The sequence below is a fragment of the Bombus flavifrons genome, chromosome 8 (assembly GCF_040668555.2).
Source record: "Bombus flavifrons isolate JBK064 chromosome 8, iyBomFlav1_principal, whole genome shotgun sequence".
In the NCBI taxonomy this organism is placed as follows: Eukaryota; Metazoa; Arthropoda; class Insecta; order Hymenoptera; family Apidae; genus Bombus; species Bombus flavifrons.
In genome coordinates this window covers 1,780,756-1,794,299 of record NC_138449.1, presented here as the reverse complement: position 1 = coordinate 1,794,299, position 13,544 = coordinate 1,780,756, and the positions used below count along the sequence as shown (strand labels likewise).

General features: G+C 35.8%; 1 long non-coding RNA gene across 1 annotated transcript; it reads right to left on the bottom strand.

Annotated features, from left to right (window-relative positions):
- Positions 1 to 1,831: 1,831 nt before the first annotated feature.
- LOC138182429 (uncharacterized) lies at positions 1,832 to 3,116 on the bottom strand. Its single transcript, XR_011173793.1, has 3 exons — positions 2,982 to 3,116; positions 2,317 to 2,934; positions 1,832 to 2,006 (listed from the first exon to the last, which is right to left on the bottom strand). It is a non-coding gene; the product is annotated as an uncharacterized LOC138182429 (long non-coding RNA).
- Positions 3,117 to 13,544: the final 10,428 nt, after the last annotated feature.

The following is a 13,544-nucleotide window of genomic DNA, read 5'->3' as shown; positions in this document are numbered from 1 at the left end:
GAAATAATTTGTAGCAAAAGCGAACTATTTACTAGCTACATAAAATTGTACTGTTTATTATGTACTATATATTATACATATAAAAATTTTCAACGCGCAAAATCATCAAGATTTATGCTGGTAGTCGGAACACAATTCTATAAAATTGTTCATCCTACGAGCAGTTGATGACACATCAGTTTATTAGATGCCGCCTACCGTGTTTTCAAAGAGGCAAAATTAACATATTTCTTGCTATTAATAAATTAGTTCATTTTATTTGATACTATAGGATGTATACTAATATGTTTTAAGAAATGTGGTAAAGTTATTAAAGGCCACTATTCTCATAAAACTGCCAATTATTATATGAAGAGTCGCATAACTTAATAATCTGTTATGCTACAAACTAGTTTTTCAAATATAAGTAAGTTTGGTCATATTCTAATCTCATCAATAATTTAAAATGAATGTTTCATTCATTTCAAACATTTTACTGTCTAAAGTAAACTCTTATAATATTTATTATTATTATTTATTTTATAGTAAACTCTTATAATATTTATCTTTTTATAGTATCGTCTTTTTTCAAATATCGATGACTATAAACATTTCTGAAGATGAAGCTAGTACAGTATATCAGACTACATTAACTTATACGATGATCAAATAGATTGAATTTAAGATATATATGTGCTTATATATGTCACATTATTCTCAGCTTACTTTATTAAGGTCATTTGAGATATAAAAATTAGTAACTAATTAACATGACATAATTTTTAATTTAATTTATCGATAAATTGATAAATAAAATAAAAAAAATTTCTTGCTATTGAAAAAAGATTTATATATTTAATAAGAATGACAGTTTAAACTCTTTATTTAATAATAGCGAGAAATATGTTAATTTTGCCTCCTTGAAAACACGTTACGCGGGATGCAATAAGCTGACGTGTCATCAACTGCTCGTAGGATGAACGATTTTATAGGATTATGTTTTCACTAGCAGCATAAATCTTGATGATTTTGCGCGCTGAAAATTTACGACAAATAAACGGATGAAATTAATTACAGAATTATGGATATACCGGTTACACAAGCTAGCGCTGGAATTCGAAACTTTTGTTGCCAATTGTTCTGAAAGTTTTGATTACGACGGCGTCATCGAACGAGGACATCTTGATTCTTTTTGTTTCCTTTCTGTCGTCGCATCTAGATAGCAGTGCGCGAGTTGTTTCAGGGCAATTTGCATGAATTGCATTTACATGAAATCGCTATCAAGATTTATCTTTCGCGTCACCGTGGAAGAGATTACAGCGACGCATCAATCATCATTTTGCGAAATTATCGTTCCTCGTGAGGTAACACTTCGCCGCCTAAACTTGTGGATAGTTCGGTATCTTCCAGAATGAAGAATATTTGTATCGAAATCGTAACTACCCTAAATATCCATCAACCATTCGTTCTTTCCTAATAAGAAAGTTCCGCCGGGACATTTACGAATGGCCCTTTTGAAACCTATTCTTTTACAACTTAACTAACAGTTATCGTTTCGAGGATTTAAATAATTTCTACATTTTGCAGGATTTGTAATAATACGTATTGCTGATTATATTTCTGATGAAAAACGAATGTATAGGAAAGATTGGTTATATTTTAGCAGCAGTTAATATATTAACTCGTTCACTGTAGATCTGATTTTCATCACTAAACTGCAAACTCTTTTACGCATTTGGAAAAGAATCTAGTAATTTGGTTCGACGTTTCATGATTTCGTATAATAATAATTAGATTGCGGATTTGTGCATATCCAATGCATTTATGCGTTTGTGCGGAATATAGTCATTGGTGACCGGAGTGCTTGACCTTCTTACAATTGTAAAAATTGAATGAAAATTGACAGTTAGGGCATTTTGAATATAACCGATAAATAGAAGATACATTAAAATAAAAAGTGTCCCATTGAACAATTAAACATTTTTACTAGAACATCAATAAAAGAAAAAAGAGAACAAATCTTGCATCTAACGGTGCACTGTGTTTGCATCCATATCTTTCAAGAGTAATCTACAAATATTATTATAAACACGCCTTAAAAAATAATCGTAAATGCTGCTTTATAATCATATAATTGAAGTTAGAAGCGTGAGCATACCTTACTATTATATATAGAATGGCCAAATACTGTTTACTAATATCTTGTACACGTTTCAACAATATGTTCTGGATATTTTGGTTATATATAACCGACTAATAGAAAATACTTTGAAATAAAAAGTGCCCCATTGAACAATTAAACATTCTTATTAGAACATCAATAAAAAAAATGAGAACAAATCTTGCATCTAACGGTGCACTGTGTTAAAACACTCTAAACATAAATGTGGCTCATCAATACAATCTGGACAATAGGTGGTCACCTTTTCGGTCCGATTTTTAGCAATTTTTTATCCTAACTGTTTAACATTTTTTTATAGCACTCTCTACAAAATTTTCGTGTCAGATACGCTTGCTTTTCTTTCTTCTGCATTTCGTGTCGCAATCTTTGTCGAACAAGTATATTTGACGGCTCTGGTAAACAGCACTGTGTAAGCTGCATTGCGAGTGCCATTCTAAAATCTGATACCTTGATTTTTGTGTTTGTTGTTTGTTTATAGCGTATCATCGCGTTTGAAATTGATGTATTTAACAATAACTCTAAAGCTAATTTGATATACCACTTGAGGGTTCTTCTATGTGGCGTAGAATATGCTGTCATTTGATCTGATAAATCTACAGCACATTTTCCTCTGTTGTGATCTACCACTACCATTGGTTTATCACAAATACAATTTTTTTTGCGGACCTCCACCATTTCAGCCGAGTGTTTCGTCGAAATCATAAAAATGTCACGCTTGTCTCTTCATCTTACTATTATATATAGAATGAGCAAATACTGTTTACTAACATCTTCTACACGTTTCAACAATATATTCTGGACGTTTTGCTTGCGACGAAACAACGAATGCGAATGGTTTGCTGAAATAAACGAAGCCTTTTTATAATATGTCGCTATCAACTGATACCAAGGCACCACGGTGGTCACCCGTGACCACCAATAAGATAATCGGTCCATTGGGGAAGAATGTGTCTCACATCATCAATTTATCGTTACTTTACCTTTATATGCTTTGAATAATAAAAATACTCTCGTGGCGTTCTGAGCGAAACGTGCGATTTCGGCGTGGCAGTCAAAGTGTTAGATTCTGTAACAACCACTTCACTTTGAATATTTCTTATACCTGTGCATATTACACGTATTAAAAAAATCTGCAGTCTAATGATAATTTCAAAGTACATGTGAACTGTAATCTATTTCGTACGCAGCAAACGTGTTAACCTCCATGAATAAAATCGTGGCGAGTCGAATCGGTGCGGAGAATGGTGGCGTGGATTTGGTGGGTCGATTTTATGGCGCGGCCAATACACATCGCGCGTACACACAGAGTACGTAGGCGCGGATACGCGGCTGGCAATCCCTCATACGTTATATTAACACATTAGGTCCGCTCGCGTGCCAAAACCCCGTAAGCCGTAAGTAACAATAAGCAAGGGGCCTGTGGTCCCCTCTCGATGGTCGCGAGATGAGGATCGTGAAAGAAGGGGTTTCCTCGAGGGAGGGTTCTCGACACGATATACGCGTGTACACTGCGCGCTTGTTCTCTGTGCCTGACTCTGTCTTTCGGGGAACGACACGCGTCACGCCACAGAACCACTTTTCCTTTCGGGATTTGTAGTGCTAGCTGCCTTCGGGGTGAGAGTTACGGACCGCCAAATAGCGGTTAAGCAATTGGACGATGGTATATTTAGCTCGAAAATGGGCAATAAAGTTAGTGTTAGACAAGTTTCAGGGATGTAATATAGGTTTACGTACAGGTCGCTTTCTATAATGTTAATAGTGTTACGAGTAGTTGGCAGTTACAGCGTGGAACGTTAAAGTCAATGTGTATGGTAGTAGAAAATTAAGAAAATGCTCGATTTCCACGTTATCTGAGATGTTGATCAAATAAAAGGAACAGTCAGTTTTCTGTGGAATATTCATAGAATATCTGATACTGTATAAATTTGTTAATAAAGAATCATATCAGAGAAAGAACACTGTCTGGAATAATATTGTAATGTTCTTTAGATTTTATTCCTTTGACAAGTGGAAGAATGGTAGATGATTGATTGCGAATTACAAATACAGTAGAAGTCTCTTTGCACAAACATGTAGGCGGACAAGCAATTCATCGTATAATAGAAATTTACATCGATATGAATGAAGTCAATAATTCACTTAATCGAACATTAACAGAAATTCGTTTAAATAATTACAACATATTGTGGAAATATTCCTCTAGCAGAGTATTTAGAATTGTCTTAGTAAACGTGTCTCGAAGCAAAAGGTCTGCAAGTTATTGTGCACCATATTTTCAAATATATTCGTTGCCACTACTCCAAGCAGTCAGTTAATGCACCTGCCGCCGATCTTTCGAAGAACATTTATTCTTTCAAACTTTGCATCTGACACACCTTTATTCAAAACTGCTGTAACTAGGGTTTAAACTACGATCGTTAATCCTAGTTTATAATCATTACCAGGAAACTCTTCAGACATACACCGATCGTATAAGTTAAGGATATGAAAAGAAAAACACGTAGTGTCATTTATGAAAGATGGTTTTAGCTTTCCCGAGGGAAGAAGATATTTTTAACAATTTATTTTATGCTACAGATTTTTCAGTTAATAAAGTTTCTTCTGCTTGTTAAATTTTCTGAATCAGCGAGTTATCGTGACAATCAATTTGTGTTACGCTCTATATAGTATATTATATAACACTGAAGAGGTCAGCCAGATTATTTTAAACCATCAACGAATCGTTCAAAGTGTTTATTCTCATTAACGCGTGTAGTTACTCGCAAGTTCTCGACTTTCAAAAACGGATAAACATTTTTCTATGTTCTATGTAAAACGCATATAAAGCAACAGCAAATTATCTCTAGCTATTCTGAGGTAGATAACAAAAAGCTCAAAAATTGTAGCAGCTCTAGCGTCTCAAAAAGCCATGTAAAAGATGCGAAGAAAATTATGGAAATCGGCTCAAGTCCGAAACTTATATAATTCAATTCTCTACTTAATTCATCACTTTATAGAGCAATCAAAACGACGACTGTCAGTCAGTCTTCCAAATGACGACTTGCTGTACGCAAAACAGAAAGACGAAAGCGTCGGTTGAGAACCACTTTGACCACACGCACACTCCTCGGTGGCTCCAATTAAGCGGGCAACATTAATTTCAACCACCCGGTCCGACCCCGCGGTTATCTCCTTCTCTCGTGCACCCGCCGTTTAGTCGACCTTTCCTTGTCTCTCTTTCTATCTTTCCTCGTCTTTCCTCGTTCCACTATTGCCTTCCGTCGCAGTTTGCTTCCACTCTCGCTCTTCCGCACGCACAAACACGTCAACCGGACTGTTCACTACCGAACACACATTTTTGTCTTCGTTAATAGTTCAATGCGATATTCTTGCGTAATCAGGCCGTTTTGTAACCTAACGCAGCATTATTCAGCGAACTTGTTCTGTCAAAGATGATGGACAATTCCGTTTCAAAGGCAACTATTTGACAGTGATCCTATGCGACGATATTGTCACGTAGAAATCGATATGCATAGTGAATATTCTGTTTTTTTATAGGGAACTTAAATCTAATTTGTAATTTGATGTAATTTTAAGACGTTTAAGTAACTTTTAAGTCCAAGATGACATTAAGTAGTTTAGGTTTACAGCAAAACTGTCAAAGTTTTACTACTTTTGGAATTATTAAAACCACGTGTTTTTTGCAAAATTGATGATGATTTTTATTAAAGTTCAACACATGATTATACGCGTATACCTATTTTGTTTTCATCCTACTACTTTAATTATAATTATTTCTATAGCATTTTTAGATATAAAATGCTGGATTGTTGTTCTAATGTCAATATCACTAAATTTTACTAAATTTTAAATGAAATTTTGCATTTTTATATTACCTGTAGAAAAAAACTACCTATTAATATTTTTCAAAGAATAAAATATCTAATAAGAACAAAAATTAAATCCCAAAGTTGAAGCGGCTTAACCCAGTGATATCAATGGAGAATTTAAAACTCGTTTTCCACTATTTCCACCAGACAATTACACACCAAACATTCCACTATACTAATCAACAGTTAACACAACTAAAACGTGAAGCACAGTGGCAGCGTTACCCACGTCGGGCTCAATGAGTTATCTCTTTCCGCCCGTTCCTTAACGACTCTTTCCCAATTGCTTTTAGCAGAATCGTTTAGCATGAAACCAGCTAATAAGTAGAAAAACGCAAGTCTTTTATGTCAATTTGTTCACGCGTTTTCTCAGTCGGTCGAAGAGCTGGAACGTTCGCAGGAACGTTATCGCGGGAAACTGCACGGTCCCAATGAAAGAGCAGATTGTTCGGTTCCTGAGAAAAAAGGATTTCGCGAGAGGCCTTTCCAGGTGGCTGTTCTTGCATATGCGGCCGAGAAACGTTTATTGTTTCAACGAAACTTCTATATTTATCCATCGGCAGAACGAAAGCCTCGTATTTGTTTCTATTCCCGTATTCTCCTCGTCACGTCTCATTCCGGTTTCCTTTTTCTTTTTCTAACCGTTCTGTCCTCGTTGGTTTTACACGGCCCACACTCGCAGGCTAATACTCGCGATTTTCAGCAAGCCTGGCTCGCTAATTCGTCTCAGTCGAGTCGCGCTTCTGTACACAAGCAGAAGTAGTTTACTTTGTCGCTGGATCGACTTCCTTGCCACACGCTTCGAGAACACGCGACTGTCTCGGTGAAGAAGGAGGAAAAGAGATGATGCAACACGCCGAGGCAGCGGAAGAGCCAGAATCACCGGGATATTTTTGAAGTTGTCACGCACTTGCGAAGTACGAATGAAATTTTGGCACCAGCGAAAATGAAGATCGTATATGCCTCCGTAATGAGGCAGGCAATTCGCACTTACTTCCGGGAATAGTTCCGTCTTTCTTTCTCGCTGCTTTTGTACTAAATCTCCCGTAAATTCCTATATAGTTCTTCTTCGTAAATTCAAATGACCTAAACCTAACACTTCCCAGTACACGTACTTTATGTGCTCAGTACATATTCGAATACTTTCATGAGCCTATGAATCTAACAACGTCGCTTTGCGGAATATCTAACTTTCATCTTTGATAATAGAAAATTGCAGAAATGGTAGTTTAATGCGTGTAGAACGCTATACGACGATCGAGTGTGTTAGGAAGAGAAGGTGGGAAAAGGAAGGAGCAGTCAAAGGGGAACGTCACGTTCCGACCAGAGACAGGATGACGTTTCTAATGCGAAACTGAGGAATTAGAACAGTCGCACTGTCTAATGAGATACTAATTGCACAGCATTCCTATAGTATTGACCTGACGTCGGATCAGATAAATCAGTACCTGGCTAAGGGAAAGTGAAACGCGTACACGATGTATTCGCGAGATTCGTCGAAAATGCTGCTCGTGGTCAAACAGAGGAAAGACTGTGAGAGATCTATCGACGTAACGTGATAGACAGCCCTTAAAGCCGAGCCATGTACACCGTAATTATTTGAGACACAAACGCGAATGCATATCGATATTTGCTCGTTTTAAGGTCTGACTCTTATCCTTCCTATTCCACTTCAAACGATTTCTGTTTGACCGGAAAATAGAATGCTCTACAACACAAAGTGCAATCAGTAGAATATGTCACTGGTAAGACACGCTCGACGCTCGATGGTGCCTAACGAAATTAGCCACTTGCCGTCAAATTTACTGTGAATAGGAATCAGTGAAAGGAATAACTATAATACTTCTCGAGTTAGCGTAAAGACGTTAAAACCGAGAAACAGTACTAATTATAAATTAAGATAAGAGAATTCTCATTATCGTTTTGAAGAATATTTAGGGCTGTGTAGATTGATCGAATAAAAGTGAAGATTCTAAGAGAAATTAGAGATAAAAAGTGAGAGATAGAGAGATTTGTTCAGCGACTGATGCAACGTCGATTGGTCAATTATAATTCAATTAAGAATACTCTAAGAACTAACCATATTATAAAAATTATATTATATAATATTTCTCTATAATATATGATTCTAAAGAAACATTTCTTGCACTTTAAAACACTTGCGCTTTAAAGTATAAGCGTAAAACAGTCTACAAATTTGTACTCCAAGTAATAATTACAAAGTAAATGAAATAAAATTAATTAGTAGGCTTTTCCTCATTTATATACTTGTCAATGTATTTACGTCTAAGATTTGAATCGTGTAGTATCTGATTTACACGAAGCATCTCACCAAGAAGGAATTATAGGTAGTCGATAATGTTGGCAAATACGTAAAGTGCCGACTACGTGGCGGGCCTTATTAGGAACACGAGTAACAAGCCGCCGGTGATCTTCGTGATTCACGCTTTCCTCGCCGTGATCCATTTAACGTCGTGATTTCGTGGATCGACGTGGATCGCACGGATCGTCCACGTGGAAATCCCGTCGGGATCGCAAGGCGCATGCATCGTTGCCGGGTTCCAGGCCGACGCTGGCGCTATCCGTTTGTAATTACGCGACCGGTTTCATGAGCTCGGAGATGGTTCCGCGCGATTCTTTCCAACGTTTTCATTAAAATGTCTGCGCATAGCCGAAGCACGGCATAACAGCGGTTTCACGCGAAACGTGATTTATCGCTCTGCACGCGAATCGCCGATCCTATTAGGCAGGACCGGTTAATTAGCAATAATATACGCTTGATGCTTCCACGTGGGTTTATATCATAGTCAGAAAAACGAATTTCTTCTTCGTGTAAGCGTATAGGTCGATTGAGCAATCAGGACCATCGACAGACTCGGGTCTGACGTCCAAATGGCCGAGGTCCAAAATATTGTTGCTCGTGTTCCTTGAAGTCTCGCTCTCTCTTCTGTCTGATGGGAGTTGTTGGATATTGGAATCGTGTAAGTGAATGGTCTGAATGTCTGAATCGTCGAATACGTGTTGAAAAATAAGCGCGATACACGTTAGTCTATAGTTTCTTCTTTTGTTTTTAAAATAATTGTTAAATAGTGATAAGTATTACAAATACCGTAAAACAAAAGTATTGGAAATGTTCAGTACAACTTAAAATTGTTACGAACGTAAATAAAAGAATGAGTATTACAATTGGGAATGTTCAATACAAATTAAAATTGTTATGAACGTAAGTAGAAAGGTGAGTATTACAATTGGGAATGTTCAATACAACTTAAAATTGTTGTGAACGTAAGTAGAAAGATGAGTATTGCAATTGGGAATGTTCAATACAACTTAAAATTGTTATGAACGTAAGTAGAAAGATGAGTATTACAATTGGGAATGTTTAATACGACTTAAAATTGTTATGAACGTAAGTAGAAAGATGAGTATTACAATTGGGAATGTTCAATACAACTTAAAATTGTTATGAACGTAAGTAGAAAGATGAGTATTACAATTGGGAATGTTCAATACAACTTAAAATTGTTATGAATGTAAGTAGAAGGATGAGTATTACAATTGGGAATGTTCAATACAACTTAAAATTGCTAGGAACGTAAATAAAAGGATGAGTATTACAATTGGGAATGTTCAATACAACTTAAAATTGTTATGAATGTAAATAGAAGGATGAGTATTACAATTGGGAATGTTCAATACAACTTAAAATTGCTAGGAACGTAAATAAAAGGATGAGTATTACAATTGGGAATGTTCAGTACAACTTAAAATTGTTATGAACGTAAGTAGAAGGATGAGTATTACAATTGGGAATGTTCAATACAACTTAAAATTGTTATGAACGTAAGTAGAAAGATGAGTATTACAATTGGGAATGTTCAATACAACTTAAAATTGTTATGAACATAAGTAAAAGGATTTCGCTTCATCCGGTAAATATTACAACGAGTATTTTATGTTGAGTAAATTATATGGCTATTTAACCACGAGAAAATGAATGTTCACGGAATAAATGCAGCTGAAATTTATCGCATAAAATCTAAAATTGTATACTCAATAAGCATGGAAAACAATCTTAACGAAAGGATCTTCGCATCTTTGTTTTTGATAGTCTTGGCAATTTAAAAACTTTGGAAAGTTAGTACCGTGAACAAACGAATGAAACGCAAAAATGCTACTAATAGACAGAGCGACGACAGGCACCAGTGACCAGTCTCTTGCGATTTGTAGTTGTAAATGCGCTTAACCGACCAGGCTACACGTGTAAACGTCGCAAGTAAATATACATCACATTATGAGACACTGAAATTAACGACGAAATGGCTAATTGATTTGTTCGCAATCGATGTTTGTCCACGAAATTCGTTTTACGAAGCTTGTGATTGGGATTCTGACTGACGAAGAAAATTGCATCATTTCATGCGCATCGATTATCGTAATAACCATTTTTTATGCAGTTCTCATACGACTAAATATTCTAAATTCCGATGTTTGCGTGCGTAAACGAATCATTAACGACGTATTCCTAAGGTTCGTTCGTGCCATTAAGAGATCGTAATTATGGTTAAAATACCGTTTGCAAAGAAATAAAGACTTTTCTGTTGTCTCGTGGAATTCTTCCAGAATGCAATTTTAATTTTATCCACACAACATACTCTTATGTAAAGATAATTTTAAGCTTGTGAAACTTCAAGGTGATTCGAAGTAATTGCGTGATCTCGATTTTATCGTGGAATGCACGTGCGAAAATACCGAACAACAGGGACTATTTTCACCTGTCATTAGATAGGCATACAATTGAAAATGTCATCGCACGCACGCCCGCAGCTGATTCGAATGAACGATTTCATGAGTGAACACCTCCCTTAAAGCTCGGGATTATTGAAAACAGCGGTTACGTTATCGTGGGAACGACTATCAGTCGACGTCGAATGGACAGCTATTCATCGTTCATGGAGAACCGTAATCGCCATCGATGATGGTTATTAATATGCTGGCTGGATAACTCCGACTCCATGATCGACGATATCGGCACGGTATGCATTATGATTTAGAAATCGCTCGTTCCACCGCCATGGAATACAGGTACCATTAAAAGAACAGTTCGATAGCGTAAAGTAATAAAAGAATTTCGATAGTCGAGGTACGCACCAATAGGGAAACAATGTAACGACTAAATAACTACGGTGTCATGAGAAAAAGAAAATATCGATGCTTGAAATCTTTTTCGTAGATAAATAGGAAAAAAGGAGAGAGATGGAACGAGAGCTATCCACAAAATATTTTGCACTTTGTGAAATTTTACTTTATATTATGTAATATATTAGGTTGTTCGAAAAGTGCCTTTCTTTTACAGACACGTTTTTTACAACGACGCATCTTTATACAAACGTGAAACCTAATCTGTCGAACGTTGTGATCTTTATTTTGATAGAACAAAATGGATCATACGTAATTCGATAAAATAATATGAAACGAAAAATATCGTGCATCCATTATTTCCTTATAAAACGAAAGAAACTTTTCAGACGATCTAATATTATAATAAATAACGAAAGAAAGAAAAAAAGTAGAGCGGAAACTATGTAAAATTTGTTTACCTTGCTAAATATTAGTTTTCGTTTAATTACAATCAAAATGTATTTGATTAAAAATAATTTTTTATTGCAGATAATAATTAGATTACCTGCTAATTGTAAGAAATAACCGGAAATGACGCTTAGGCCGCGGGGCAGGAGAATTTATATTTTATAAGAGGATTTTGTTAATAAGTAGTAACAAAATAAATAATAGTCTCCATTCGAATAAGAGTAGTTGTAATAATTCATGGCAACATAACGGCAATTCCTTGTTGGTAACACTGTTATCCTCTGATCAAACAATTAGATAGAAATCAGATAAGGGTCAATGGGATCGATATCGTAACGATTGAAGATCTATTGCGATAACGCTGCGATTTAATGTAATAATTAATAATAAAGATAACCGAACGATTTTCTTACTTGCGGTATCGTGATTAGAACAATGTAAGTAGAACATTGAACATGTAACGCGGTGAATTATGCGCGCTCCGGGTGTGGATAGCAGAATCGTTCGTTTATCTCGTATCTTTGTTATCTCGCTACAGGAACGAATATCGCAACTGGCGACGAAAGATCAATGGTCTGAATGCACGACCGCGGGCCAATCGATTTCAATAATAGCGTCTATTTTTAACGCTCTGCGTATCAGCCTGCATGATCGTATACCATTCGAACACGATCTTTGCTAATAATTTTCTTTAGTATAATTTCAGATAGAAAATTAAAATAGCTCGAGAAATTTTTATTTCGAGAACTCGAGACCTCGAACATTCGAATGTTGAAACATTCAATTCTATTTAACACTAGGTTTACGGGTCTTTTTTTTTGTACTTATTTCTACGAGCACCCGTTAAATTGACGGGCAAACGAAAATACGCATTTTCTTTAAAAAATCGATTTATTCAAATTGAATCGGAATTGAAGAATATTAGGCTTCGCGTTTAAATAAATTATTAATAAGTAAAAAAGGTATAGGGTAATCGTATTTATCGAACACATTTTTTTACAAATATGCTGAATTTTGTTTGTGCATTTTCCGCATACGATCTTTTTGCAATACAATTATTGCTTCTATTGACAACTTTTTCGCAATTCTGACGTTGAAGATGACAGAAATGAAGCGCCTGATCTTTGGCAAATGTTCTCCTTGTTTTCTCCAGCTAATTCCTCGGCTAAACAAAATATGAACTCCTTTCTGGATACTTTCGTAGAGATACGTACAAATTTGAAAAATTAGAAAGCTTAGGAAAAAATAATTGTGTGTATAAATTCTTTTAAAAATTATTAAAATTAATGCTATGGTTTTTGGGATATTTCATTTCGAAGTTTGTAACCCGTCAAATTAACGGGTCCTAGTGTTAATTAATGAATTTGAAAACCTGAAGATTCGAATACTTGAAAATCCCTGAAATCCGAAATAATTTCAAAAATTTGCTAATTGAATTATTCGGGGATTCGACGTGAAATTTCTCCGCAAGTTTTGAATTATTGTAATTGGTGAACGGTTTTCCAATCAGAACAGAAAAATTAGCTCTACTCTTAATTCTTTACCAACTCACAGAAGTGAATGCAACTTTCCCACGATTACAGAGCGATTTAAAACTAATATTATACATAACAAATAAAATTCAATTAAACTCGTATTCTATTTTCTTCGATCTAAATACGAAGAAAAAAAAAAAATCACAAACGCATGGGATCATGAAAGAGAAGATGGTTGGTAGCGATCTGACACCGGAAGAACCGGCTCCCTCTCAAGAGCTGCGCCAGGAATGAAGTCATTAATCGTATTCCCCAGCAATATATTATTTACAAATTTCCATTTCTCATTATTCTTAACGCTTGCCGCGCCGTCAACCATCTGCCCGTTCTAAACTGCGAAATGGTTCTCGCGATTGGAACCGTCTCTCCCGCGTGTATAAACGAATATCC